This window comes from Apodemus sylvaticus, chromosome 1 (genome assembly GCF_947179515.1).
Source record: "Apodemus sylvaticus chromosome 1, mApoSyl1.1, whole genome shotgun sequence".
Classification (NCBI taxonomy): domain Eukaryota; kingdom Metazoa; phylum Chordata; class Mammalia; order Rodentia; family Muridae; genus Apodemus; species Apodemus sylvaticus.
In genome coordinates this window covers 92,801,264-92,824,392 of record NC_067472.1, presented here as the reverse complement: position 1 = coordinate 92,824,392, position 23,129 = coordinate 92,801,264, and the positions used below count along the sequence as shown (strand labels likewise).

The 23,129-nt window shown below is 47.2% G+C and overlaps 1 protein-coding gene across 6 annotated transcripts in view; it reads left to right on the top strand.

The window, feature by feature from the left end:
* The window catches only part of Bmal1 (basic helix-loop-helix ARNT like 1), a 105,232-nt gene that overhangs the window by 7,697 nt on the left and 74,406 nt on the right, over window positions 1-23,129 (top strand). For all 6 annotated transcript variants that reach the window (XM_052201042.1, XM_052201040.1, XM_052201045.1 and 3 more), the window contains exon 2: window positions 17,699-17,771. The gene's annotated coding sequence lies outside the window, so the exon portion shown is untranslated. The remainder of the gene's footprint in view (window positions 1-17,698; window positions 17,772-23,129) is intronic.

Sequence of the window (23,129 nt, the reverse complement as noted above, 5' to 3'; positions counted from 1 at the left end):
ATGGCCTTTATTGTGTAAGCCTGCTGGAGATGGCCCCTCCAGATTCTTCCAGTACATGTCAGGAGGCCTCGGGGACTTAGAAGCCCCCTTGGCTAGTGAGGAGTACTTTTGCTTCCATCCCCTCCCCCCACCTCGATTTATCTTTCTAGATGAGATGGAAGAGTTTTTTTTTTCCTAGAACTTTTGGTCCAGATAAGAATTGTGTGTTCTTGGTCATCTAATCTCCCATAGCATTATGTAAATCACCTTTTCTTTGGACTCTTAGGGATAAACATGGTGACTGGTTTGTTTGCTTGTGAAATACACTTGTGAGAATCCTGGGACTGCGATGAGTTTGCAAGAGAGAACAGAGCTAAAAGAGTGTGGGATCCAAAACAGCTTTAAATGTTAAATGCAAATCTATTTTCAGTATGCTGCTGGAGGGGAAGGAGGAGCCCAAGGCTGGGGTGACGGAAGCAAGCAAGCAGGTTCTGCTTCCGAGGAGGAGGAGGAGGAGGAGGAGGAGGAGGAGGAGGAAGGAGTCTTACCACCGCCTTGGGGGAAAAAGCCACCCAAGCGCCACCCCTCCCTTCCCACCTCTGAATCTGGTTTTTGGCATCTTGGGTTACTGTGTCATTTGAGACATTTGATATTTAAGTGACGTTAGTGGCTGAGATCAGCTGGCAATGTTGAGAAAAATGACCAATGTGAGCACGCTGTACTGGGTCCTCAGTGCCTTCTGGAGTGAGGGGCTGCCGCACTGGAGTGACAGGGCACTTTTAGCGTTGCCCCTGTCTGGTCAGTTATGAGCAGTATGTTCATCTCCACCCCTCACTTGAAGGAGTTTGTGCAAGGAGACACTGTGCTGGAAACTTCACTGTGGAGCTGGGGGGTTGCATGGTGCCCTCATCTTCCTTGGGTGCAGGGGAATGTCACCTGCTTTTTTCCTGCTGTGTCCTAGAACCAACAACAGACTTAGTGTCTGTACAGAACAACTGGCCATTTGTGAAAGCCACAAATGTCCCTGCCCTCCCACAGGACACATGCAAGATTTGCTCCTGTGTGTGTTTAGAAGAAGTCTAGGCTGCCATTTCCTTTGGGAATCTGTTTCCCTGATCTGTACGTTGGCAGAGATCCGAGCCTTTTACTGATGAAGAGTTAACTCTTCAGCTAACCTTCATCTTTGCATTGTCTTTACTTTGCTCCAGAACACAGCTTAGCAGTGGCTGAGCCTCATCAACTCAACGGAAACTTACTGCACATTTATTTGGACATAATGACACATTTATTATTTAGTCAACAGATGTCTAAAGGGCTGCATGCCAAACACCAGGCTAGACCCAGGGGCAGAGCTGATTCATTTTTGTGACCCAGGAAAGAGCCTGTAGTTGTATTTCCTTAAAGAGCATTCCGTGGGCTGGGGAAATGGTTCATCTGTAAAATGTACAACGAGCAAGTATAAGGTCCTTAGTTCAGGTGCCAGCTCCTTATCTAGGATGTAGACGTACAGAGGAGGGTGGGACCCGTCTTTCAGAGGCGGATGGATAAGAATAAGGATAAAGCATAGGCCAGAGGTGGGAGTGACAAGATCACATTCAGAGATGGGCTTACCTAGAATGGAAGGTTCTGAAGTGGCTGGGTTTAACCCACATTTTGATGGGAAAAAGGGACATCAATGACAAGCCAAAGTTTACCTAGTGACCATTAGATCCAGCTAGAGTCATTTGAAAGGAGAATCTCTGTTGATGGGTTGCTGAGATCACATTGGCTTATGGCTGTGTCTGTGAGGGATTGTCTGCATTGGCTGATCTTGGGGAACCATCCCTACACATAAGAGAGCTGAAGCATGATTGGTCCATGGCTTCTGCCTGCAGCCTCCTGCCCTGAGTTCCTGCCCAGGCTTCTTTCAATGACAGATTATGAGCTGGAAGTGTAAGATGAAGTAAACCCTTTCCTTCCCTGGTTGCTTTTGGTCAGAGGGGTTTATCATAGCAATAGAATAAAACTAGAAATACCTAGTGGGGTGGTTAATATAGATTGTCAGCTGGGAAGGACCTAAAATCTCCTAGGAGACAGGCACACTTGTGAGGGGTTATCAGCATCTGGGAGGAAGGCCCACTCACAGAGGGTAGGACCATTATATGGGCTGGCATTCCCCATGGAATGCAGGGTAGAAAGGATGCTGGGGATAAGTATTCACCTCCCTCTGCTTCTGGCTGTAGATGCCATGTAACCAGGTGCCTCTCAAGCTCCCTGTCATGATGGACTGCCCTGGAATTTGGAGCTGGAATAACCCCTTTCTCCTTTCAATTGCTTTTGTCAGTATACTCAACAACACCATCACCACCATTATCATAAGGGGTGTGTTTGCTTATACATGCCACGGCACACATGCAGAAAAGGACAACTTTGCAGATCAGGTCTCTCTACTTCCACCTTTAAAGGGGTCCTAGGATTGAACTTAGGTAACTAAGCTTTTGCTATTGATCATCAAGTGCTGTTTCCCATGAAGCCATCTCACTGCCCCCCCCTGAGGGTTCCCCCCCCCCCTCTTAAATCAGCAACAGGAAAAGTAAAGAGACACCTACCTATCAAAGTGGTAGAGACGGGGTGGAGGCAGTGGAGATCCCCTGAAATTGCTTAGTTATGACACGGTAATACTCCCTGTATACTCACATGAGTCCTGTGTGAATATTGCAGTTAGGTTGGATCGTAGAGGGCTAAGTGCAGCAGAGGTCTGACGGGAAGGAACTGGATGGGCCAGATGGAGAGAGATATGGAGCCACAAGTCCAAGTTAACTGACAGTTGTGTCAGTCGACATGAGTGTTATCAGTTGCTCTTTGGAGTTCTAGATCACGCAAACATCTACCAGTGCAAATGGCTTTTAAGTGTGTGAATCTACACTGTACTTAGCCAGATATCTCCTTCATGAGTTCTTCAGAGGCAGTGCGTCATATTGGAAGACAAGTGTTAAAAAACAAAGATGTTTTGTTTGTAAGGAGCACTGGATTAGAAACTGAATAACCCACAGTCTGGGCTGCTCCCGCTACTCACTGCACGCCATCCCTTAAGCATATCACTGATGTCTCAGACTGAGTCTGATTGTTCAGCTGGTAAAATAATTCTCATCCAAGCCTTCACAGAGTGGGTGGATCTGATGCTTGGGAGAGACAACGGAAGAAGCAGGCCTTGGAGCTGTAAAGGTGCAGTTTTCCTGGTGGGATTGTGCTGGCCCTTACAGGTGTCCTGGAGGAGCAGGACCACCTCTGGAGCGGGCTGGAGGATGCGGCGCTGTCCACCACGTAGGTGCTGACTCATACTACTTTGCTGGCTAGAAACATTTTTGTTGTTGTTTTATTTTTTGTTCTGAGACAGGGTCTCGTGTGCATGGGATGGCTTCGGGTTTTCTGTGTAGCCAAGGATGACCTTGAACTCCTGATCCTCCTGCTTTCAGCTTCCAAGTGCTGAGATTACAGGCTTGTGCCAGCACCCTGTTTATGTAGTGCTGAGAATTGAACCAAGGGTTTTGTGCATGCCAACTGACCCCCTTCTCCAGCCCTAGGGCCATGCTTTAAAGACAGCTACTCATTTTGTACATAGAGATGGAGAGCCTCATAGCAGACACGAATGGAAAAGTCAGATTGTCATGCGGATGTCTTCTTCTCTGAGAATATCTCTCAGCATAACGATGAGCAGCTCCGAACCAGAAAAACAAGTGCCAGAATCTAGCCAACTGGCTGGCCAGGCACTCTCGGATGGTTTGCCTATCCTCAGGCATTAGGCAGAGATCCAGAAGAACCTCTATTAGCCTGGGATTAATAAATGAGCCAGCAACACTGTCCAGGTAATAGCCAGGTGCAAAAGCCTGTAGCTGCTATGGTGGAGCAGAACTTTGCTTGAGATCTGCCAGCTCTTAGCTTCAGCAGTATTTTATATCTATTAAGAGTAGTGCCTAACCTCTGGCTGTTGACATATGCTAAGCATCATGCTAAGTGCTGACTTGCCTTTTCCACTTATGGAGTGGGTGACATAGATTTCTTCTCTTGTTAGGAGTCTGAAACCCAAGGAGTACCTCAGATGATGTGTGCTATGTGGAAAAGCTGAGATCAAAACCACAATCTCAAGTGCCTAATTTAAAACAAAACAAAACAAAATAGCATTTTTTTCTTATTTCTTGAACTTCAGAATGCTTCCTGTCTTAGACTGAGGGCTTCTCACAGTACCATGGGATCTACGAACTCTCTTTTGGTTGACAGCAGTCTCACCATGCAGCGGCCCCAGCTCACTGCAGTTCTCTTTTCCTTAGAGCCCACGATGGATGTCTTGCTGGCTGCTCGGGGACTGGCAAGCAAATGCATGTCTGTTATGAACTTGGCGGAGACTGACTCTGGCCAGCTATGCCCCCTAGTTCATAAGGAGTGATCAGATGAGAGATATCTCTAGGTCTCATAGACAGCATCTAGACTGCTAGGGCTTCTGGGTGGGTGAGCATCAGCATCTTCTCTCAAACGCCCTTTCTAGAAGTACCGTCTCACATTCCCAACCAGTTTGCTAAGCTGTTCTTATAGGCAGTGCCTTGTTTGGTGTCTGTCATGAGCCTGGGAGACAGGTGTTAGGAATCTGCATGTGCAGACTGAGAATTAATCTGGGGGTGTGAGTCACTGCCCAGGGCCCACAGCTGGTCAGTGGCAGAGCCAGGCTTCCAAGCTGCAACTAGCATTACACAGGTTTCTCCTTCCCTGTGCTTTGCTAAAGCTGTTCTTAAGTGTTCTGTATACTGTATTTAGAAGCCTTTGAGACCTGCAGGAATGATTAATTTAATGTGTTTTGTGTTCCGTACTGAACCAGTAAATAAAAGATCACACAACAACTCCTTGTCTTGGATTCAACCAATACATACCTTCCCCAGATGATATACACTATGCGTATGTCCTTTACAGGAGAGTTCTGGGCCACCAGCAGCCCTCTTATCTGGAAAACAACAACACACAAGGCTTTTACAGCTGACAAATCACGAAGTTTATATAATTTCTCCTAAAAGTTGACCATTGAGTTCTTGGTCAGGAACACAGCTCCTGTGATAGCTGTTTCCATGGAGACAGTAGCCTTAGCCCTCAGTTCGGCTTGCAGTGCCTTTTCTGGGAGTGGAGAGGGGTGCTGTAGTAGACCAAGGACTGGCTGCAGGCCTCACTTCTCTTGATATCACACCTACTATGTCTGAAGGAAGCTGATTTCCTTTTGTTGGGCCCCTCAGTTTTCTTCTGATCGAATAGAATTTCTCTTTGAGGTCCAGGTGGTGTCCTTTATTCACAATTTTTCCAGGAGATAATAACATGGAGTGAACACTTTCATACACAGGTCTAGACACCCCCCTTTAAGTGTTTAATAGCTTTACTGGGGGTGTGTGGGACTGATTTCATTCAAGCTGCTTGGGAGAGTTCTATTAAGGAGCCTCACAGACCTCACACTCCCACAATAACTGAGTCCAGTTGGAGGGTGGCTTCTTATGTGCCAGTCCAGAGTGAAGGGGTCCAGGCCTGGTGACATCAACAAGTGACATACACTCGGTGGCTGAAGGTAAAAACTTCATTTCACCTTCTTCAGTGGGAGGAGCCAGAGTACAAGGGGTCATACCATTGTATGGGAAAGAATGAGTAATTCTTGAAGAATTCAAGAAGAATCTTGAATCAGTAATTCTTTTCCCCCTGAGGTCAGATCTTAGTGCTATGAACACCTATAGCTGCAAAGGAGACTAGGAAATATCTTTAATTGGGAAGCCATGTATCCAGCAAGGTCAGTGGTGGAGAGGAAATGGGACACTGGGGAAGATGGTAGCCAGCCATTGTGGTGCCAATGACAAGTGGTTAGTTGATCTGGAGCTAGAGTGAATGAGAACCAGGATAATGCCTAAATCAGGAGCCAGAAACTCAGCAACCATTGAAGCCAGGGCAGATATATCTAGAGCCAAATAGAGATCAGAGCACTTCACTGCTCACAGTCAGCAGCCAGCATGTACCCAGGCATCAGAAAGGACTCATAATCCAAAAAGTCTTAAGTTGTCGGCAAGAAGAAGCAAGTCCACCAGTGTGGTTGGCACAGTAGAAAAAACCCTTGTTGAGGAGTCAGAGACCTGTGTTTGAAACTAGCCTTTTGCCTATGACCTGAGTAGAAAATTCTAGTAAATATTATATCATCTATAAAAGAGGGATAGCTGTGATTGATGGCCTTCACTGCTGGAGAAGTGTGAGGCTAGCGGATGAGGACCCCTCATCACCTGCAGCTCTGTGGCAATGGGTGGAGCATCTGTCTGTTCACTGTTGGATCTTAATACTCCACCTAGTGCCTGGCAGAGGTCCATTCCTGAATGGAGTGTAGATATCACAAGGGGCATATGAAAGGAGCTCTCTGCCCTGGAGTCCTCTTTTCATGAAAAAAGGATTCAAGACTCTGCTGGCCAAGCACTGGAACTCATGTAGAAAATCCAGTAGCCATCAAGTATCAGGGCAGATATTCGAGAATCTTCCAATTGGGTGGCACAAGTCTCACTGTGTGGGTGACCAGATACAACATATCTGAAGCTAGAGTCCATGGGTGTGAACCAACCTTTAAAATGACTTGGCTGACCCACTGACCTTCCAAAGGCCACCCAGACTTGATTTCCAGCCTCAAAATAATCAGATTATTATAATAATCAGTCTGATTATTATAAAATTCCTTCAATTTGAAAAACATGGCTTATTCAAACTATTGCCTTGAAGAGATGATCTAGACAGGAAATGTAAAAATGGGCTTCATGTTTTTATGTGATAAGAACTTTCATCCTAGATTTAGTGGTGATTTTTTTTTCTGTTGGTAAAGAAATTGGGATTCATTAGATTAATTCATTTTGTTGCTTTTTTTCAAATTTTATTCTTGTATTTATTTTATTATTTATTTATTCACTATGGGTGAGCACCTTTCTGGGAACTGTGTGGAGTGGTTGTAGATGGGTTTTTACTGCAAGATAATGTGTTACTGAAATTTCTTCACACTATGCACCTGTCTCTTTTAAATTCTCATTAGGGAAAGGAGAGAAGAGCAGCAGAATATTAACAGAACAGTGCTTTTCATCTTGTGGGATTAGAGGTGATTTTATTCCTGTTCTTACCATGTGGTTTCCTTGGCTCAACTCTGTGTGTATCACTTTCTTGATCATAAAAGGGCAAATAATAATAATAATAATAATAATAATAATAATAATACTATAAATAAAAAGTTCATACTCAAAGCCAAAACTGAGATTGATTGATTGATTGATTGATTGATTTTGGTACCTGTCCTGGGCTATGAACTTTCAAATGCTTGCAGACTGATCCAGACTCCTTCCTGACCAAAGGCAAAAAGGGACATGTACAGTGACAGGTGTTCCTCCCACGTTAGGAAGCATGTCCAGCAACACCCCTGTGATTTGACCAGGTTTTATCACAGTATGTATGTATGTATGTACTTATGATTTTTTTGAGACAAGGTCTCACTGTGTTGTGTGATCCTTTCTTCTGCACCACAGCACCCTGACTCTATCCAGCATTAATGGCTGGGCGCCCCTGACTCTCTCCCAGGCTCCTTCTATACCTAATCTCTTTATTCATGCTCAGGTTTGATTTTTCTGATGGTGGCTTCTCAAGAGAACTCACTGTGGTCCTCACCTCCCTGTAGTTTCCCTCTTTGTTGTCACTCAGGTGTATGAGTCGAGCTGTGCTGGGTGACCAGAGGTGCTGAGGTAGCCACGGACCTTTAAGAGGACACTGGGCTGCCCATCCCTCTGGGACTTGGCCTGTATGCAGCACGGCGAGCCCACCTGTGCCTCTCAGAGGTGTCTGGCTGGCGTCTGAAGCCAGACAGTTACCAAGCTGTCATTCATCTCCTGAGATCCTGTAGAGTGGAAGCCTCTGCTCCATATGGCGGCCGAGGTACTGACCTCACCCTAACTGTGAGGAGCTTTGGGGAGAGAGAGGAAGCTAACTAGGAGCTCAAGGAAGAAGATAATTACAGGCTGTGGGACTGGCCCCAGAGGAGGTAAAATGTGTCTGTTAATGGTGGCACTGGAGGGCCAGAGTTTGCATGGGAATCCAGGACTTTAATCCCAAGGCCTGGCTCCTCCCATTTCCCCTGGGCTTGTTGCTATAGAGCAGTGAGTCTCAACCTTCCTAATGCTGCAACCCTTTAATACAGTTCCTCATGTTGTGGTCACCCACAGCCATAAAAATTATCTTCATTGCCTTCATAACTGTAAATTTTCTACTGTTGTGAATAGTGATGTAAACATATGATATGCAGGATATCTGATGTGTGACCCCTGGGAAAGGGTCATATGACCACTCCAGGGGTGGGGTGGGTCCTGACTGGTTGAGAACTGCTGGTGTAGAGATCAAAAGACCTCTCAGGTGGACTAAGGTGCTTCAACAGCCTGGCCAGGCCAGGACCTGCCAAGGGAGGATGAGCTGAAGGCACAAAAAGCTAGTTTGGCCTTTCCAAGTGACTATCTCTGAGGTGCCCTAGGTAAGTAGCCAGCTTTCCTGAAGACGGAGGATAAGCCAGCCTTGATGTTAAGAGTCCAGTGTAACACGTACAGAAGCTTTGTCTGAGGCGGGCTTGTGGATTGTCTCCCATTATTTTCAGCATCTAAGGTTCAGTGAGGATTTTGGCTGCTACCATCAGGGAACTATTTTTAATGAACTCCTCTGCGCTTCCTCCTTATCCCCAATTCCTCTCCTTGTAGCTCAGACTCAGGTCTTCAAACAGACTGAGAAAATAATATTTTTATTGTTGTTTCGGAAATTCTGGTCACCGGTGTTCAGAGATCACTGTGTACAGAGCTGTAGGTGAGTGACCTAGACAAGCTTCTGTGGCAGGCCCAGATGAGTGACCGCACACAGAGCATCCTCATGAAACCCTCTAGACCTTCCTGACAAATCTTGGGGTTTGGCCCTTCGCCCTGCTCTTTGGATTTGCTTTTCTTAGAAAACTCTTGGGCCCTTAGCTTTATGGAGATCCAGAGCCTTCCTCCCAGAGACTCAGTGATGGTTCTTTACTGGTCAAATAAAAAGCCTTTGAAACTTATCTCATCCCTGTTTGATGTGGTGAGGGACATTTGAAGTTATTCATCTCTTAAAGAGGTCCAAGGAGGAATTGCCTAACTATCTAAACTTCCTTACTGCCTCCCACCTTCCTACTGTGACTTCTAGCTAGAAATTATTCCTGCAGGGACGCTTTAATCCCCTGTTCATCTGGAAGTCTCAGCAACTGAACACAGTTGACTTTCTTGGTGAAGAGGGGAACTTGCTGCCATTTCTTTTTAGCCATCCCTATCTTCTGGTAAAGGGCATCGGTACTCACCGTGTATGTAGAAAAGAGGCCCGCGGGAGACCTAGGGGAGGGAATGATCCATCAACAAATGGACTTTTTTCTCCTCAAATGTTCACTAGCCCAGATGTGCTAGGTTTTGTTTCAGATTGCCTTCCATAGATCCTTCTGGTTGTCAGGATGACTTTAGGGCTCAACTTGCAGACTTGTCAAGGAAGCCTTTTGCTTCCTGCTGCCTCCTGCCTGGGGCCTTGGGGCCCATTTTTGTCATTGTGGGAATATTGCCAGGTTTGGGGGACATAGGTGTTACTTAGCTTCTGGATATCCTTGCTCCCATTGGAAGGGTCCATTCACATTCTTTATAGCCCAGGCACACCTCCAGACCTCCCTTTATGGGGTCAGCATGTGACAAAATGAATACAGTTTGCTCCAAATAAGCCTGAGCCTCTGTCTCTCTGCCTCTCACTGTCTCTCTCTATGTGTGTCTCTCTGTATGTGGGTGTATGTGTGTGTGGTTGAGTCCCTGTGAAGGCTAGAAGTGGGGTTCAGGTCTCCTGGACCTGAAGTTGTAGAGAATTGTGAGCTGCCCTATATAGATGCTGGGAACTGAACTTGGGTCCTCTGGAAGAGCAGTAACCAGTCTTCCTGCTGACCCATCTTTCTAGCTCCCAGACAAAGTGGGGCAGGGGAACAGGCTCAGGGCAGGCGCTGTGGCCCGGAGTAATGACACTGAACCCAGATGAAGAGAGCAAAGCTTGGAAACAGTTTAGCTTCTTGCCCAAATCCTCTGGGCAGGGCAGGGCTGGCAGGATTGGGATGTACACAGAAGGGCATTCTAGGAGGATGAGAAGCACTGGCCATGGAACAGGAGCTTGGCAGTGAAGGCTGGGCCGAGTCTCTCCCACTGCCACACCAGTACCCACCAGACTGCCTGCTGTTGCCTCTCAAGGCTCGTGTGCTGAGATTTCCTCCCAACTCTCATTTTTCTTGAGTTTTGCAGAAACTGTCCTGTCTCCTGCACTCTCATCCTATCTTCAGTTTCCCCCCATGCTTGTTAAAGATGGCTGCATACTGTTCTGTCCATCCAGGGGATGTCTTCTGTGAGCTGGGAGTGTGTGATGGAGCAGGTTTTAGATTGCGTCTCATTTTTTGCTCTTCCAGCTAATGCTGCATTAAGCCATCTTTGTGTATTACAGAATCATTTCATTAAGTCGGCATTTATCTAGCTAATGGCAACAGCCCAAGAGTCGACAGAGAGTCAGATTTTCTTTCTTCAAAAAGAATGCTGTGATAACGTATTAAAAATGTACTTTATGCTGGAGACAGCCTTTGTTGTATTTTTCACGAGTGAAGAAGCCGGCTAACTAATGAGAAAGGAGGTGTAAGCAAAAGGTAGCCATAATTTATTTGCCTGTGTAGGGAGGTGAATCAATAAATCCTCTTAAGGAGCCATCAGCCTGTGAAAATCGAGGACGTTTGTCTGCCAACACCCAATGCTTTGATTAAAATAATCATGAAATAAAACCCGGATTCCCTTAAGGGTGCTGTAAGAAATGCCCCAAGACAAAGAAGTAAGTGGAGAATTCTTGATGTTGGCCTTGCGCTCCTCCTGCATCTGCATCCCCAGTGCTGCAATGGCAGCTGTGCAACTCCATGCCCAGCTGCACATAGCACTTCAGAGGGAAGGAAGGACTGCCCCAGCGAGCAGGCGGTGGGAGGCAGTGCACATGCGCAGAGACTTTGACTTCAGCTTTCTGTTGGCCATCAGGAAGTGACTAGGGTGGAACCAACAAGCAGGCACCATGACTTGGTCCCCAGTACTGGGTTGAGTCTGAGGTCAGCACTTGGCTTTGGGGGTGCTGGGAAGAGTCCAACATCCGCTGCATTGCTGAGTTTGTTAAGATTTGGTTTTTTTCTAATACTGAGTTTGGAACCCATGGCCTCGAACATGCTGCACGCCCCCAGCCACTGTCCCTGTTCCTGTTGCTATGGACTCTGGCTCTAGGCATCATGTTTCGTTTTAATCCAGCAAATGTTTACTAAGTCTACATATGTCTAAGGTTACAGGGAGTAAACACTGGGGAAGAGAGCTCCCAGAACCCCTTGTTTTTGAGAAGCGTGTGACCTGGGAGTGGGGCATACACAGCAGACTTAAGCTGATGCTTAATCAAGAGATTAAAGGGTGGGCCCACCTCTTAGGACAGGAGAGATTCTGTCATGAGCGGAGTGGAGGAAGGCTGGTGAAGGTGGCTGACTTGTCAACACTTTGTAGGGCAGGCTAAAGTGCAGGGCGAGCATTTCCAGCAGAAGGCCCAGGTGGAGAAGGAGGTGTAAGGGCGAGAGCTGTGTTGCCGTTGGTTCTGTTGAAGTATGGGGTATGGGTCCCGGGGCTCACCGCCTGCACTTTGGGGTGACTCTTGGATGCAGCTGGTTCTCAGCATGATTGTGGCGCTTTAAATGAACTGGCCCATTTAATCCACACCGGGTCTCAAATGAGCCATGTCTGCGTCCCCATTTCACAAGGGAGGAAGCTAAAGGACTTGTAGCCATGAGTTAACTATCCAGAATCACACAGTTCTATCAGAGGAGATCCCACCCATACAGCCCGAGGCTCTGTGTTGCTAACCACTAAGCTGCCCTGTTCTGATGCAGGGATGAGGGCACGGAGTAGGCACAAAAGCTGGAAAGAGTCAGATGCTCTATGCTGAGAGGTCCAGGAGTGATGCAACCATAGTCTGGACAGAAGGGAGAAGAAGGCCTCTGGGTGGGTGTGGGGGATAGTGAGCAGGGTCCTTCTGTACTGTGCGCTTTTGGAGCAGAGCCACTGGACTGTGCTGTCCCATCCTGATATCTGTAGAAAGCAAGGAGTAGGACAAGGGGGACAGCAGAGAGCCAGCCCTGCTCATTTGGCAGACCCAGGAGCTGTTCTGCAGCCTCATTACGTTCATCTGAGAGCTGTTTTCTTGCTGAGACCCACGTGTGACTCCTCCCCCACCCCAAATGCTGTGGCAATCACTGTTTTTTCCTCGAAAATTGGGCCCATGTGGGTTCTGTGTGGTTCCATTTTTATAGCCTTATTACCTTGTCCAGACGATGTAAGAAGCTTCTCTCTCTCTTTAAGCTTTGCTGTGAAAATTGGCTCTCAGAAGGCACAGAGCGTCTCATCGCCTGGCTGGTGCCGCCGTGGTAGTGCTGTCCTGCAGCCACCGGCCTTCTCTGCCACCACTTGGGTCTCTGACCTCTGGCAATTTACTGAGAGCCCTAGGTAACTCTCAGATCTCACTAAATGCTGGCTTATTGCTCCCAGGAGAGTTTGTGCTTGTAAATACCCAGTCATCTCTTTCCCTTCTTACACCACCCTCCAGATGACCTATGAGTGTCTGAAGCCCACACTGGGCCTCTGGCCTGGAGTTGCTAACAAGAGCAATTAGCGTTTGGGGAGCCTGGAGCCTGAGCTGTTTCCCAGGAACGGATTTCTACTGTCTTAGCTAGTCCCAAGCCACCTGAGTAGGTGCTGGGGCTTCTCTTCTTTTGCAGAGAAATTGAGTCGTAAAAGAATAGAGAAGGCCAGGGAGATGGCTCCGGAGGTAAAGTATTTGAATTGATGAGTTAGAACCACAGATCCCATGTAGAAAAGGCAGCCACGGTGGCTTATAGCTCTAATCTTAGTGCTGCAGAGTTGGAGACAGGCTTGTCACCACCCTTGAGGCTGGTGGGCTGGCCAATTTAGCTTAATTGTTAAGTTGATCCTGCCTCGAGAAACAAGATGCATGAGAAACAGAAGAACGACAACCAAGATTGTCGTTTTCTGGCTTCCGTAAACGTGTGTAGACATGTACTTGCACATATTTGGGCTCTTGCATACACAAACATACAAACACATTGTCACACACGGTGTCTTAGGGTTTTATTACTGTGATGAGACACCATGACCAAGGACACTCTTAGAAAGGAAAACATTTAATTGAGGCTGCCTTACAGTTTCAGAGGTTCAGTCCATTATTAACATGGGGAGCACGGTGGCATGCAGTTTGACATGATGCTGGAGAAGGAGCTGAGGGTTCTACATCCTGGTTCAAAGGCAGAAAGGAGACTGTGCCACACTGAGCGGAGCTTGAACATAGGAGATCTCAAAACCCGCCCCACAGTGACATCCTTCCTCCAACAAGGCCACACCTCCTAATAATACCACTCTCTGTGGGCCAAGCATTCAAACAAGAGGGTCTGTGGGGGCTATACCTATTCAAACTGCCACCCAAGGCCAGACAGCCTTGCGTGAGATCATGTTGCTAGGAGACAACAGTTGGTCTTCACCAGTCTTTCTGCCCTGGAGCCAGTGTGCTTGCTACATTCACTTAATAAATGATTAAGTACAGCATTCTAGGAACTGTTCTTGACCTAAAGAGTACAGCAAAGGAGAAAAAGGGGAGGGAGACAAAAAATCCCACTTCTAGCACAGGTGTAGTAGCAACTTACTAGGTCCATAGCTGGGGAAACGGGTGTGGAAGTTCACCGAAGAAGCTCAACTCTGAGAGGGGGCCGATGTTGCCTGGGGCTCCTCTGCCTCCTGTTCCCCGTTTCTTGTTGGCACCTGGGGATGAGCTGCCCTTCTCTGAGGACACAGCCACTGGCAGCCTCAGTTTACAACTTGAGTGTGTGTATGGGTTCCTTTCTCTGCATCTGGCCATCAGTTCTGGAACAAGGCTCTGATTAGCTTAGTTTAGAGGGATGCTGGGACCCTAGCTATGGCTCCGGTCTGATTACAGTTTTGGTACCAGGAAGAGGAAGAGAAGATGGGTGTGGGTATAGAAATAAGTAAACAAGATTTTGTGACTAGCTGGAGGCTAAACAAAGGGAGGTTTAAGAAGGGTTTTCATCTCCTGGGGTCAGAGGAGTAAGGAGTCATGCTCCGGAAGGCAAGCATGTTTGCTGGAAGTCTGTAAGTGCTGACTGACTTTATTTATCTCATGCTTCTTGAGGATGTGACTTATGCACTTATTTTTGACAATAACTTTTTGTTTTTCTTCATTGCTCTGTTTTTGTTTTTCTTTTGCTGGTTCAACAAGATTATGAATTTTCAGAGAGCAGTGTTTTTCATAGCAAGAATTCAATAATCACTTATTTGAATGAATCTTTGTTTAATTTACTTTAAAAAACTATCTAAAAACAAAAGGAAAAGCACCCCATCATGATCACCTCCCAGGCCCCCTATGTCCACTTCTACCCAGAAAAAAGAAAGAAAAAAGGAGAGAAAGAAAAGGAGAAGGAGGAGGAAGAAGAGAAGAGGAAGAAGTAGAAGGAAGAAGAAGGAGGAGGAAGAGGAAGAAGAAGAAGAAGAAGAAGAAGAAGAAGAAGAAGAAGAAGAAGAAGAAGAAGAAGAAGAAGAAGAAGTAGTCCCTTTTGTGTAGTCTACATACTTGTTGAAGTATGGTCAAATTCCTAGTGGCCTGCCCCCTCCAAGGGATGTTGAGTATTTCTCCTCCTGCCCGCACCAGAAGCCATCAACTGAGGAGAGCCTTGTGGTAGCCAGAGAAGAATAGGGTCCACTCTCCCTCACCCAGGGACATCAACATGGCTTAACGCAGCAGCTCAGACCTTGGACATCTGCATGGACTTTGATGGCAACACGGGCCTCAGATACCAACATATTCCCTGGCCTTATCAGGACCACTGACCCACTCATGGCCCACAGTGGCTGTACAGACCCCACCATGGCAAACTCCCCAGCTCTCCTAGGCTGTAAAGCCCTACCTAGGACCTCACCTAGGGGAATCAGTCAGCAGCACAGATTGCATACATTGTCATGAATCTCAGTCTTGATTGAAGCCTGTGGCTATAGCATGGATGACAGACACCAGCGTGGCCTCACAAACCTTGTGGCCTTCAAGGAGGTCCAGTCTAGAAAGTGAACCTTTCTCCTGCCTGTCATTGCCCAGAGCCAGGACCACCAGCCCACTACAGCATATTCAGGGGACGGAGTCTGCGTCTGCACAAGCTCCAGGCTACATACTATCCCACTAACCCTACTGGGCAATGACATTATGTTGACCCCATCCGTCTTTCTCACTGTCACTACCATCACATCTCCAGCAATACCTCTCCACAGTGCACACACTGCTCCATTGTTTGTTGTTGTTTGTTCATCATAGTGGTGTCAGCCAGCTGTTCTGTGTCGTGAGGCGGGGTAGCCTGGTGTCTTCCATTTCCTTTGCTGACTTCTTATTGGTACCATAGCTGGAAAGAGACACTGTCTGTCTCTCACTCCCTTCAAAATATTCCCTTTCTTCAAGAAGGCAGAGGATATGAGAGCATCAGGACTGCCAGGCAAGACAGGGACGATAGATTAGTGGGGGATGGTAGCATTGGCCTAGAAACCCTGCTTGCCCTGCCACCTGCCCTGGAGCCTGTAGATTTAGAAATGCCTGTCCCTCTGGCATCCTGGCCAGGGAACCTGAAGGATTCAAACAAAGTTACCTGATATGACTCATGTAGTACCAGACTTCTTCCTCTAATGAGAATCAGCTATGGCTAGAGGTGTGAATGGCCCTGCGGTTAGGAGTAAGGACCCTATTAAGGAAGCGGTTGTAACAGTCTGGAACGGTGACAGCAGAGGAGGCGATGAGAAATGGCCATGCTAATACTATGTGGATGTGAGAACAAGTTTGGGTGAGCGTCAGGTGTGGAGGGAAAGGTAAGGCCTGAGAATGCAGCTGGACAAGTTGCCTTACACTGCAGCACTGACACTGCCAGGAGCAAGTTTTGGGAAGATGGAGTCTGTGTTAGATGTGCTGAGCTTTAAACCCCACCTAGTCAACGTAGAGCAATGTGCACGTGCTTCGACTTGACCCCAGCAATTGACTGTTGGTCAAAGGAGAGGCGCAGGCTGGGAGAAGAAAATCTGGGTGTGCATCAGGTGTGGAGGTGATATTGAATTGGATTAGATAGACCACCAGGGAGTGACAGCAGAGAGAGAAGTAGGTCCTGTGGCCTCTGATAGAAGATAAGGAAAAAGAAACAGATCGAAGGAGCCAGTGAGGTGAATGGAAAACCCAGAAGGCATGCTAGCCTCAGCAGGAGAGCAGCCAGCTAAAGTGGTGATTACCTGTGGCCGGTCTTGTAAGGGGGGATTAAGACATGACCGTGGGTCTAGTGGCTTGCCGGACAAATCACAGTCGTGTGTTCAACTAACTCTTAACTTACAGATAGGCTTGAGTTCCTGCTCTAGGTGTGTGTGTGTGTGTGTGTGTGTGTGTGTGTGTGTGTGTGTGTGTAAGAGAGAGAAACAGAGAAAGACATTTATGATGGGTTGAAATTAACCCAGAAAACACGTGAATATAGTACCATGGTAGAGTTCAGCAGTGTATTCACTCATTCATTCATTCATTCATACATGCATGTACGCATGTTTTACTGAGACTTACTGGTCCCAGGGACTGAGCTATAGTTTCCATTCTACAGATGAAGAGTGTTCTGGAGGTGGATGGCAGCAGTGGCTGCACAGAGGAACACAGTGAGCACTGCCAAGCTCTGTATTGCTAAATGGCTGAGATTATGAACTTTATTTTATATGTATTTCACCACAGCCTAAAGAAGAATCACACTTAAGAGGGCATTATGAGCTACAGTGTTGTAGTGGATAGCATTAGTAGGTGGTTCAACGCATTGGAAGAAGACATCCAACTGGAGGGGATGCTGGGGGAAGAGGAGCTCTGTGCTTGGGAATTCACTGTCTGTCTTGTCTCTCTGGACAAGTAGGGTCCATTTGAGTAATTCAGGTGAGCTGAGCCTGCCATGTGAGGCTGGGCCAGTTAGTACAGGCCTGACATCCTGGCTTTGATTCTGGGAGCCCAGGGGCGTGTCATTGCCAAGGTGTGCCATTAGATTAATCTCATTAATCCTTCTGGCAAACTATTCCCTATTCAAAGCAATGGGACTGGGGCATGCATTCCTTTGGTGAATTTAGAACCCACACATGTGGCAGTGAACTGAATAGGTGGTTTTTCCTATCCACTTTACACATTTACTGAGAACCATTTAAATGCATGTGGTATTCTAGACAGCAGATTCAAGGGGAAGGGTGAATTCCACAAGTCTCTCAAAACCTGTAGTCGAGGTCCCTCCCACTCTCAAGTAAGAAATCTTGTCGTATCAGTGTGTCATGTGTTTCTACAGACATGTCCCAAGTGTTTAACAGAAGTTGAGAGGGTGGGTACCTGGGATGTCAGGAAGGCAGAGTAAGCTGGGGTTTTCTAGACAGAAGCAGAACTGGCATCCTAGGAGAATGGTTGGTTAGTCAAAACTTAATGCATAGCACCAGCTGGAAGACAACATGTGACATTCTCTTCTAGAGCTGAACTTTTATTTCCTTGCTTTCAGGTGGTGTTGGCTGCAGTGAATGCTTTTGGAACCAAACTTAAGTTTTCAAATGTGGAACCCTAGGCCTTCACTGGTAAGTTTGTTTGATGCCTTTTTACCAAATGATGCGGTTGAGGTTGTGTTTGGGATGAAGAGCAAGATTGTTGTTATTGCAGGTGCTCAGTATATGCTATGAAGCCTGAGTCCCATAGAAGACTGTATCATAGGCAGAAAGGATAGTGAAATCTCCCTCTAGGTTTGTATGATTGGTGTAGATCAGTTGTTCCAAACCTGTGTGCTGGGACCACTTTGGGAGGTTGAATGACCCTTTCACACGGGTCACACATCAGATATCCTGCATATCAGATATTTATATTATGATTCATAACAGTAGCAATGAAAACAACTTTTTGGTTGTGGGGGTCACCACAACATGAGGCACTGTATTATAGGGTCACAGCATTAGGAAGGTTGAGAACTACTAGTGTAGACAGAGGTCAGAGGAGGAGAACCCCTGTGCTTCAGGGATGGACCTCACAGACAAATGGTGATTTGGCGTTCTCTAAGAAGAAAAGGTAGATGGGAAAGAGTCTAGGGATCACATGATATTTTCTGTACATGAGAACACAGATATAGGGTGTAAAGAAAGTGGGCCTATCCACAGACCAACAGGAACAAAATCTGGTTTGAGGCAACATAGACCTTTGGTGGAATCTACTGCCATCTATTATAGCCCAGGTCAGCACACTAGATATTTTTGTTTTATAGACCGATGTGATCTGTCAGACCCCTCAGCTCTGCTTGGGTAGCCTGAAAGCAGTCAGGCTGCTACGAAATGAAGGGGGGGGGGGATGTCTGCGCTTTAATAAAACCTTGTCTACAGACACCTGTGGTCTGTTGTTTGTCAACTCCTTTTCTAGACCCTGGTGCCAGCTACTTTCAAGACAATAGGAATCTGTTTAAGTTTATGTTGAATGGAGAACTGACTGAAGTGACATTTTAGGAACACTTATCTGATAGCTAGACAGGAGGTTATAGGGGTAATGCATAGTGCTGTCATGTGGCCAGTGGCAGATACACAGTCAGTGGGGGATTGCAAGGAAAGAGCCCATCTCATTTGCTGTCTTGACTCTAAAGATGGGAGTCAAAGATGAAAGTTGAAATTTGGTGTTTCACAGTAGTCTCATCAACAGGAGTATAGGCACTGGAGCTGGAAAGAGAAGGTTAATGTTGCTACCCATTGACTGATTGCCATATTGAGGAGAAACCAGGCCTTCATGCATGTTTGACAAGTCCTCAACACTGAACTTCATCCTCTCTTCTGACACTGTTTTCGGATTAATTAAATGACATTAGCTCATTCATAGGACATGTCCAGTTGGTGATACAGGACTGAAGCCTGGGCTGAGACACTTATGTCTGAAGATGTAGAATAGACATCTTAGTTTGGGTTGTGAGCCTTAGCCTTAAACAGCTGAGCCATCGCTCCAGCCCCACACAGCAGCAACAAGTAAGCGGAGGCTGAGTTTTGGAAAATGTGCATACCTCGGGGTGGGAAGCAGAAGGTGAGACACCCAGAGGCCAAGGCAAAGGGTTTCCTTATAGCTGAAACAGAAGATAGGGCCAGAGGAGCCTGTCCTGTAGCTTTGGGGTAGGCCGAGCATGCCCTGACCAGTCCTCCTTTCCTTTCTGGGAGCTGAGTGTGTTGGCACTTGTGTGCACACCGGGCTTCCGACAGTGTTCTTAGGCTAGCTTTGAGGTGTGGTGTTCCCAACTCTGCCACAACTTGCACCATGGAATCCAGCTTGGGTTTGGAGTCTTGCCGTGAGACGAGATGTGATCTGCCGGAGGAAATAGTTGTGTTTGCATAAAATGAAGGAGAGAAACAGAAAAATAGCCAAAACTGAAGTCAGACTCACTGTGGGGGAGTCTGGACAAGTGTGTGGGATGTGAGATTGTTCCTGAGGTCGCTGACCAGTTGGTGTTCTGTGCATCTTGATGTACTCTCCTGTGGCTGGAAATCTAAGGACTTTCACCTTTTGACTTGGTTTGAGTGAAGGTAGCAGTTAGAGGTCAAACAGCGGAAGCAGTGGGCTATCTATGGAGCCACCGCTGACTGAGCCCTCATCCTATATCAAGTAGAGTACTGAGTCCTTGGAGTGCATCATCCCACTTTAATGTTGCATGACCCTGCTGGGAGAGTTAGTATTCCAGTTTCTGCTCTAAGGAAACCCAGGCACTAAGACGTTGGATAGCCCGTCCAAAGTGACAAGGGCTTGGAACCTGGCTCTGCACGGCCGTGTGCTGCGTGCTTTCTCTTATCTAAGTCTGGGATTTCTTCTCTACTTACACAGATATAGATGGAGTCAGATTAACACTTGAGAACAGAGGGCAGGTGTTCCCACTTCTCAGGAACCTGTGAAAAGGGTGAGAAACACATTTGAAAATCCCGAAAAAATGACAATCAAACCTCAAGTGTTAATAGCTTCCCAGGAAGATGGTCCTTCAGTTGGAGAAGGTGGTAGCTCTGGGTGTGGAGAGGGACTGCCACAAAAGACAAGACAATGGAAAGAAGTCCTGCTGCCTGTGATCTGCCGCAGGGGTTTTTGTTTTGTTTTGTTTTTTTTTGCCAATGCTTGAAGGTGTTAGTCTCTGCTCATCTCCAGCATCAAGCTACGAAATTTTGTTTTCTCACCACATCCCCAGCATTTAGCACAGTCAAGTGTGAAGTGTGTCACAGGCTCACTAATTATTTGCTGCTTCCAGAGGGTCAGGTAATATTGAGTATTGACTTTGTTACTTTTCTATTGCGATGATAAACCACCATGACTTGTAAAAGGAAGCGTTTCATTTGGGGCTTATGTTCCAGAGGGTTAGAATCCCTAACCATCATGGCGGGGAACAGGGCAGCAGGTAGTGCTCTGGAGCAGTAGCTGAGAGTGTATGTCTTGAGACACAGCCACCAGGCCAAGAGAGCTAAAGGGGAATAGCATTGGCTTTTGAAACCTCAAAGCCCACCCTGAGTGACCTACCTCCTCCACCAAAGCCACACCTCCTAATCCTTCCCAGACAGTCCCACCAACTGGGCAACTGGGGACCATGTTTTTAAATATATGAGCTTATGGGGTCCATTCTCATTCAAACCACCAGAGACACAGTGACAGCCCGTGCTCTCAGTACTGTGGTTACAGTGGTGACCCAGGATGGGAGTGGGGAGGGCGGGGCAGGTGGTCTGTGTCATCACAAGGCAGACAACAGCATGTCTAGAACACCGGAAATGCTCATGGTAAATTGTAAAGTGAAGTAGAGAATGAGGGGCGGGTGATCAGGTGGGGCGGTCAGGGACGGCCTCTCCTACTAGCAGAGTGGGAGCCTCTGGGGTAAGCATGGAAGCTTTAGGAGTATAAGTGTAGCATTGTCAGCGGAGCTCTCCACACCTCTTCCTGGTCTTTTGCTTAGGACTGAGTCACACTGGCTCCCTCAGGCAAGGCGCCCTCCTGAGGCCTCTCTGGCTGTGCTCAGTGTTCTGGCCCTGGGTCATCCCCCAGGCTTACTATCCCAGGCTCTCCTCACCTTCCTCAGCCTGTTTGTCTCTCGCCCTTTCCCATCTTTAGTGCGGGTTCTGCCTGAACCTCCCCTCCTCTCCCTGCTGTTCTCCCTGATGAGTTCCTCTGTACCCTTGTTCCAGAGACCTGCAGATCTGCCTCACAGCCAGACTTCACCGAGTCTCCCACCAGTGTCCTCCTCCCCACCACACCCCTGGCCCACCTGCCTCCCTCTCCTCTGCGTGACTCATCCTTGCCTTGTCCTTCCCTCATCTGTCCAGCGTCTCCCATGTTCTGATAATTTGCAAACTCTTTATTTTATTTAGCCTCTCTCCCCCTAACCCCACCCCACCCCTGTGTGTGTGTGTGAGTGTGTGTGTGTGTGTGTGTGTGTGTGTGTGCGCGCTAGAGTGCATACATGCATGGAGGTTTGAGGATAACTTGCAAGAATCTGTTCTTTCCTTCCACCGTGGGTGGTCGTCAGGTCCCCTTTACCTGCTGAGCCACCTCACCGACCCTTGTCAGTTATTTTTCTTCTCTCACCCCATTGTTTAGGATTCATCAATTATGGGAGAGAGCTGTACCCCCCCCCCATTAATTGGCTCTATCCATCTTTCTCCTCCCTCATTCTAGTTCACACTCCAGTCAATACTGTTTCTAACTCGCATATCTCATGGCTTTCATCTACTGAAACCTCTTCCTGGGATCCTCAGTGGTTTTAGAGTAAAGAGTGTTACAGCCCTTTCAGAGCCTGGAGTCTCCTCCCATTACCTGGTATTTAGCCACTTGCTATATCATCACAAATTCCAACCTCAGCCCAGCCCGCCAATGGCCTCTACTTTTAGTACCTTCCCAAGCTCTGGGATCTTGGCGGAGAATGAGCTAGCCACTACTCCCCACCAAGGGACTCAGTTCCAATTTCTCGTCTTCTACTAGATACCCCCTCATTTCCTCCCTGGACCTGGAGCTGATCTTCCTCTTGACTCTCGTAATACATTGCATGGCTCTCTGGTGCATAAGGCACTTACAGGAGAGCTGTTGACTTACTTATCTATAATACTCAGGAAACTGAGCTTCTTAAGGGTGCAGAACACACACACACACACACAAACATACATGGATACACAATTCCCCATCCACTCTTTACATAGACACAGACAACACACACACACACACACACACACACACACACACCCCACACCACGCCCCTCCCTCTTCATTCCCAGCCAGTACAGTGCACCTGGCTCAGGAAGTATTTGTTGAAAGAGTGTGGATAGCAGAGTCTGTTTGCACAGCTAAACAACAGATTTGTAATGTGATCAAGTGTACCTGGAATTGGAAGTTCATTGGTGGTTGGATTTGATTGGGCCATACCCCTTCTTAGCTTCAGGTGCTGAACAGACTGTTCCAGGCTGGAGTTTGTGGCTGGCTGTTATATTTCCTGACACCCTAGGACTTTGGGAGCATTTATTCCCTGTGTTCTTTACCTCTAACTTTCAACTATATTTTGCTGTTGTTGATGGAAGAATACTTGTAATTCAAAATGAAAAAATAATCCAAGGAATTCTTAGGAATGAAGTCCACCCAGCTTGGTCTTGTGCGAATCTCAAATATCCTAAATTAGCCCAGCACTGATTCTTGCCAACTCCTGTCAGGTAGCCTTTTCCCTGGTCTGGCTGGTGGGTGTGGATCCCTTGTCACCCTCTACCGTTACCTATAGAGTCTTGTGATGCCACCAGTGAGTGTGTACTGAGAAGTGACATGAACATGCGAGGTTGTTAGGTATCCCAGATAAGTATCTGCATTCCATCCAGCCGCTAACACAGTTACTGAGTTCACAGCACATCAGTGTACATGTGTGTGGGGGACCTTGGGCTCCATGCTTGCCTCCTTCACTTCCTTCTGTG